The sequence below is a fragment of the Hyperolius riggenbachi genome, chromosome 1 (genome assembly GCF_040937935.1).
Source record: "Hyperolius riggenbachi isolate aHypRig1 chromosome 1, aHypRig1.pri, whole genome shotgun sequence".
Classification (NCBI taxonomy): Eukaryota; Metazoa; Chordata; class Amphibia; order Anura; family Hyperoliidae; genus Hyperolius; species Hyperolius riggenbachi.
In genome coordinates, this window is record NC_090646.1 from 181,464,384 (window position 1) to 181,472,468 (window position 8,085).

The following is an 8,085-nucleotide window of genomic DNA, read 5'->3' on the forward strand; positions in this document are numbered from 1 at the left end:
TGCGTGCAGGACTTTGCAAGCGATCTAAACTTATCTAAACTTATCATGCCTAAACTTATCACACCTAAACTTATCATGCCTAAACTTATCACACCTAAACTGTCTTTTCACCAGCGTGGTGCAATGGTTATCATGCCTAAAGTCTCTAACTGGGTTAGCACCGCTTTGTGAATCAGGCCCAATGCGTTCTGCAATGGAGCTCAACGGATAAATGGGCATGTTAAGGGACCCAATATTATCCACAGAACCCATTCAGACGTGTCTATTTTGAATGTCTCCCTTGTCTCCATTGAGAGAGTGTATTGCAATTAATCCAAGTACTGCACAACTTTTTTGGATGCAGCAGAAACTCGGTAGACCAACAGAAGCAATCAAAGCCTATTGAGGCTTTGATTGCTTTGAGGCACATCCATTCTCACCAGTGCTTTAAAACTGAAACATGGGAGGCAGGGGCGTAACTAGAAATCACTGGGCCCCCCTGAGAAACTTTGGATGGGGCCCCCTCCTGCCAAACACCCCCTCTTCCCCCTTCCGCTTTCTGCACAACTAAACTGAGAACCAATGTTATTCAATTGGCTAGTGCATGCTTGAATGTGTTTTCCCATGGATGTTAAAGCACTGCCCGCCTTTTCTCTATCAATTACATTAACTTCTCTCCATCCATGCCCAGACTCCTCAACCATCACTACAGGACACAGCACTTGGGGAGGGGTAGAAAGTCTGCGGGTAGCACAGCGCTGTAGACAAGACCCTGCTAAACAGTGAATAGGGACTGTGTACAAATCATTGTCTGCAAAACTTTGTATGATTCCTTATCAGTGGCTGAGCAGACGCAGTCATTAGAACAATTGTGCAGAAGGCAAAAAGTTATTTCTCTCCTTGCCCTTAGTTGTCAGTCTCTCAGGATGGGGCCCCCTGTGGCTTCTGGGCCCCCCTGCCTAGTCAGTCTGCATCCTTTGCAGGGTCTATTGTTATGGCCCTGATGGGAGGGGAAAGAGAGGAAATTCCTCCCCTCCTCTTCCCACTATCTGCACATTAGTGCAGATAGTCCAATTCATTTTCCCTTCGTTTATTTTTATGTCTTCTCAACAAAAAGTATATTATGCATTCTGTCCAAACGTTCTATCACCCTGAGCAGCAGAGGGCGTCAGAGAGGTTTGTTATAACGGACTCCAACATAGAGTCTAGCTAGAGGCTAGCTGAACGGATGTAGACAGACACAGCGGATCGCACATTAGATTTGCTGTGACCGTCCAGCCGTGTAGTGTGACCCCAGCCAGGGGCGTAACAATAGACCCTGCAAGGGATGCAGCTGCAGGGGGGGGGAGAAGCAGCAGGGGGCACCATGAGGGGAGAAGTTTATTTTCCCTGTACTGAGACACTGACAACTAAGGACACAAAGAGAAAAAGCTTTCTGGTCTCTGCACAGTTGCTCTAATGACTGCATCTGCTTAGCCACTGATAAGGAATCATACAAAGTTTTGTAGACAAAGATTTGTAGACAGTCCTTATCCAGTGTTCAGCAGGGTCTTGTGTACAGATTCCTGCCCCCAGCCTCTCTACCTCTCCCCAAGTGCTCTGTACTGCAGTGATGCTGGAGGAGTCTGCAGAGCCAGTTATGCCCCATCAGAGATGGACAGAGGGAGTATAATAAAAAGCTGAGGCTGGGAGCACACTTGTCTGTCAGTTTTCTGTGTGTTTTTTCCTGTATGTGTTTCTGCACACCATTTGTGTCTGTATGTGTAAAAACATGCATGTTTTTTTACAGAGGTTAATGCAATTGATAAAGTGTCTGCAGTGCTTCACTGCTGTCTGTTTTTATCTGCATGGGGAAAACATTGGTTCCCAGTTTACTTGTGCAGTAAGCAGGGCGAGGGGGCCCCATCCAAAGTTTCGCAGAGGGGCCCAGTGATTTCTAGTTACGCCTTTGACCCCAGCCCTAGGCTTTCAGTGTTTCTGGTACTACATACTGTACATACAACAACATACAATTAATTTGCTGGAATTGCCTCCCCAAGGTGACATTATTGTAACAATTACTATGCAATAATTAAATTATAAAAATACTATGAGAACGCCATCCTCAGTCTTCTCCAGCTTTGGTACCGGGTCCTGTCACTTCAGCCAGTCGCAGTCAGTCTGACGCAAGGGAAGTGCGCTCTCTACGTATCTCTCCGGAAGCCGCAAACTGAGATACGTAGAGGGTGCACTTCTCTTGCGCAGACTGGCTGAAGTTACGGGACTCGGTACTGAACAGGCAGAAGACTGAAGACGGCGGCGTGGGAGCGATCCGTGCGCATGTGGCTGGAGGAAGCCCCAGGTATGTATAAAACTTTTAGCTTCAAACGTCTCTGGTACACTTTAAGCTCTAAATCCTCAGTGCAGCTGTGTCTTGCACGCAAATCAGAAGCAGCCTAATTATTTCAGTAGGCTGTCTTCCGCATCCAAATTTACATGCCGGAAAATGGTACCTGGAAAATTGCAAAAAGATAACTTACACATGTATAAGTAATGACACAATAACACATGTTTTGTTAATCAGTAACAATTGCTAAGTAAGGAAGTTGATCAGCTGAAAACCTTTTTGACTGCTCTATATATAGCAAGCTGGTGTGTATACATCATGCGGCTATATTTAGTAGCAAATCAGAAAAAAACACACAACTCCTTCCCACTAATCCTCTTCTCTGTACTCCTGTTCTCTCTCCTGCTCCACTCATAAGCCTCTATCCCCCACTATCCTTTATGACTCTGCCAGTATGTTACACAGCTCTCAGCCCCTGCACCCCTTTTTATATACTAATGCAGTGGGTTGCAAACGTATTCGGCCCCCTTGAAGTTTTCCACATTTTGTCATATTACTGCCACAAACATGAATCAATTTTATTGGAATTCCACATGAAAGACCAACACAAAGTGGTGTACACATGAGAAGTGGAACGAAAATCGTACATGATTCCAAACATTTTTTACAAATAAATAACTGCAAAGTGGTGTGTGCATAATTATTCGGCCCCCTTTGATCTGAGTGCAGTCAGTTGCCTATAGACATTGCCTGATGAGTGCTAATGACTAAATAGAGTGCACCTGTGTGTAATCTAATGTCAGTACAAATACAGCTTCTCTGTGAGGGCCTCAGAGGTTGTCTAAGAGAATATTGGGAGCAACAACACCGTGAAGTCCAAATAACACACAAGACAGGTCCAAGACAGGTCAGGGATCAAGTTCTTGAGAAATTTAAAGCAGGCTTAGGCTACAAAAAGATTTCCAAAGCCTTGAACATCCAAAGGAGCACTGTTCAAGCGATCATTCAGAAATGGAAGGAGTATGGCACAACTGTAAACCTACCAAGACAAGGCCATCCACCTAAACTCACAGGCCGAACAAGGAAAGCGCTGATCAGAAATGCAGTCAAAAGGCCCATGGTGACTCTGGACGAGCTGCAGAGATCTACAGCTCAGGTGGGAGACTCTGTCCATAGGACAACTATTCGTCATGCACTGTACAAAGTTGGCCTTTATGGAAGAGTGGCAAGAAGAAAGGCATTGTTAACAGAAAGCATAAGAAGTCCTGTTTGCGGTTTGCCACAAGCCATGTGGGGGACACAGCAACCATGTGGAAGAAGGTGCTCTGGTCAGATGAGACCAAAATTGAACTTTTTGGCCAAAATGCAAAACGCTATGTGTGGCGGAAAACTAACACTGCACATCACTCTGAACACACCATCCCAACTGTGAAATATGGTGGTGGCAGCATCATGCTCTGGTGGTCCATCTCTTCAGCAGGGACAGGGAAGCTGGTCAGTTGATGGGAAGATGGATGGAGCCAAATACAGGGCAAACTTGGAAGAAAACCTCTTGGAGACTGCAAAAGACTTGAGACTGGGGCGGAGGTTCACCTTCCAGCAGGACAATGACCCTAAACATAAAGCCAGGGCAACAATGGAATGGTTTAAAACAAAACATATCTATGTGTTAGAATGGCCCATTCAAAGTCCAGATCTAAATCCAATCAAGAATCTGTGGCAAGATCTCAAAACTGCTGTTCACAAACGTTGTCCATCTAATTTGACTGAGCTGGAGCTGTTTTGCAAAGAAGAATGGGCAAGGATTTCAGTCTCTAGATGTGCAAAGCTGGTAGAGACATACCCTAAAAGACTGGCAGCTGTAATTGCAGCAAAAGGTGGTTCTACAAAGTATTGACTCAGGGGGCCGAACAATTACACACACCCCACTTTGCAGTTATTGATTTGTAAAAAAAAATTTGGAATGATGTATGATTTTTGATCCACTTCTCACATGTACACCACTTTGTATTGGTCTTTCATGTGGAATTCCAATAAAGTTGATGCATGTTTGTGGCAGTAATGTGACAAAATGTGGAAAACTTCAAGGGGGCTGAATACTTTTGCAACCCACTGTATCTGGCGGAAGGGATAAATGGGGGACCAAAAGCTACCAAATACTATCTGGGGGAGGGGATGGGGAAACAAAATGGCTACCTCAGAATACTACTGGATGGGGGAGTGTGAGAGGGAATAAAGACTACCTATTCTATGGGGTCCACTGATTTCTAACTATGCCCCCGATTGGCAGGTATTACTGTCTGGGTTATGACTGCAGCCACATGCAGCATCCTCAACATAAAAAACCTGCATAGTGCTCTATTATGACCCATGCATCTGTTTTTTGCAAATGCACTCCAATTGACCATCATTCACCACCTAATGTGGAAAAAGAAGAAGAACCGAGAGCCCAATATGGTGTAGTATGTACAGGCAAAGGGTAATTAGAACGAGTATAAGTAGAATACTCACAAACCAGGGTTACCTCAAGGCAACCACTGTATAGGCAGGTGAGGAGATTGTCCTGTCCTCACTCAGGATTAAGAAGTCGCTCTCTGTAGCTATGAAGAAAGATGGGGTATCCCCCTCCACCAAGGGTGGATATTAGACGTAATATATTCGAGAACAGAGGCGCCAAAAGGATAAAAACACTGTATAAAAGTTTTAAAATTTGCTTAGGAGGCAGTGGTGGACTTCCTGCAAGCAGGCACAACAAGCTGTGTATTCAAAAAAAGGTAATATTTATTTGGTACACTCCAAGGGTAGATCGCAACGCGTTTCGCAGGTCGAGCCCGCTTCATCAGGTAAGTACAGGAAGGAGCACACAACTGGGGGCAAGAGGCAAACATTTGTGTATGACCGGACATAATGTACAATTATACATAATAATGGTGATAAATATTAATAATAATTATTATTATAATTATAATAATGGTGAACATTGTCTAGACAAAATATGATGCAATATGTGTAATAATGCAGTGCCAGTATAGAGGGTAGAGGGGGGGGGGGGCAGGGGTTGTTATGTATGAGCAGAGTGGAAATAATGGAAGCCGGAATATCCCATCTTGGGGGGGAGATGATTAGGGTGGAACAAAAGCTATATTACTACTACAGTGGGATGCGAAAGTTTGGGCAACCTTTTTAATCGTCATAATTTTCCTGTATAAATCGTTGGTTGTTACGATAAAAAATGTCAGTTAAATATATCATATAGGAGTCGCACACAGTGATATTCGAGGAGTAAAAATGAAGTTTATTGGATTTACAGAAAGTGCACAATAATTGTTTAAATAAAATTAGGCAGGTGCATAAATTTGGGCATTTGTCATTTTATTGATTCCGAAACCTTTAGAACTAATTATTGGAGCTCAAATTGGCTTGGTAAGCTCAGTGACCCCTGACCTACACACACAGGTGAATCCAATTATGAGAAAGAGCATTTAAGGGGGTCAATTGTAAGTTTCCCTCCTTTTTTAATTTTATCTGAAGAGTAGCAACATGGGGGTCTCATAACAACTTTCAAATGACCTGAAGACAAAGATTTTTCACCATCATGGTTTAGGGGAAGGATACAGAAAGCTGTCTCAGAGATTTCAGCTGTCTGTTTCCACAGTTAGAAACATATTGAGGAAATGGAAGACCACAGGCTCAGTTCAAGTTAAGGCTTGAGGTGGTAGACCAAGAAAAATCTCAGATAGACAGAAGCGAAGAATGGTGAGAACAGTCAGAGTCAACCCACAGACCACCACCAAAGACCTACAACATTTTGCTGCAGATGGAGTCACCGTGAATCGTTCAACCATTCGGTGCACTTTACACAAGGAGATGCTGTATGCGAGAGTGATGCAGAGGAAGCCTTTTCTCCGCCCACAACACAAATAGAGCCGCATGAGTTATGCTAAAACACATTTGGACAAGCCAGCTTCATTTTGGAATAAGGTGCTGTGGACTGATGAAACTAAAATTGAGTTATTTGGGTGTTATGTATGGAGGAAAAAGAACACAGAATTCCAAGAAAAACCCCTGCTACCTACAGTAAAATATGGTGGTGTTTTCATCATGCTCTGGGGCTGTGTGGCCAGTGCAGGGACTGGGAATCTTGTCAAAGTTTGAGGGACGCATGGATTCCACAGCAGATTCTGGAGACCAATGTCCAGGAAACAGTGACAAAGCTGAAGCTGCGCCGGGGTTGGATCTTTCAACAAGACAATAACCCTAAACACTGCTCAAAATCCACTAAAGCATTCATGCAGAGGAACAAGTAAAACGTTCTGCAATGGCCATCTCAGTCCCCAGACCTGAATATAATTAAAAATCTGTGGTGTGAGTTAAAGCGAGCTGTCCATGCTCAGAAACCATCAAACCTGAAGACACCAGATATGTGGGGGCAGCACGGTGGCGTAGGGGTTAGCGCTCTCACCTTGCAGTGCTGGGTCCCCGGTTCGAATCCCAGCCGGGGCACCATCTGCAAGGATGTATGTTCTCCCCGTGTCTGCATGGGTTTCCTCCGGGTACTCAGGTTTCCTCCCACATCCCAAAAGCATACAGATAAGTTAATTGGCTCACCCTAAAATTGGCCCTAGACTACAGTACTTACACTACATAATACAAACATAGACATATGATAATAGTAGGGATTAGATTGTGAGCTCCTTTGAGGGACAGTTAGTGACAAGACAATATATATATATATACTGTACAGCGCTGCGTAAGATGTTGGCGCTATATAAATACTAAATAATAATAATAATAATGTTTTGTAAAGAGGAATGGTCCAAAATACCTTCAACCAGAATCCAGACTCTCATTGGAACCTACAGGAAGCGCTTAGAGGCTGTAATTTCTGCAAAAGGAGGATCTACTAAATATTGATGTCATTTCTTTATGCACCTGCCTAATTTTGTTTAAACAATTATTGCACACTTTCTGTAAATCCAATAAACTTCATTTCACTTCTCAAATATCACTGTGTGTGTCTCCTATATGATATATATTTAACTGACATTTTTTATCGCAATTACCAACGATTTATACAGGAAAATTATGACGATTAACAATGTTCCCCAAACTTTCGCATCCCACTCTATTTTGGGTAGGATTGAATAGAGGGCCCAAAAGCTAAACAATACTACTGTCTGGGGGAGTAGGTTGATGTGGGGGAACAAAGGCTACTTGATACTACCATCTGTGGGGAATAGTGTGTTGTGGGGGTCCCAACAGCTACTGAATACTTTCTGAGGGAGGTGATGAGCGGGCACAAAGGGTACATAATAGTGCTTTTTGGGGGAGGGGCCGACAAAAAAGACCTGACCTGTGACTCAATTTATTTGAATTTATTGTACCCAGATTTACAAAAGTCCCACGGTATTCTACAGCTGAGAGTTCAGAATTGATATTGCCCAGTAGCTGACCAGTCCATGGATATCCCACAGACAGCTGCACAAACAGTGCGCGCCTCTACTATGAGGATGTTACTCTGGTTAAATATGAAGCAATGTGCAGGTCATGTGGAGGGGAGAGCTTCACCAGAGCTAGGAGATCATTAAAAACTCTATTTTTCCTGTAAATTAGATTCTTGAGCTTGATGGATGTGTGCCTGATTTCACACATTAAATGTGAAAGCTTTACTTCTGTAAAACACACTTGCTTAGTCACGCAATGTCTGGGACCTACAATGTTATGTGCTTACCACAATCACACACACTGAGCAACACCTACTGTAAGTAAAAAAAACAAAA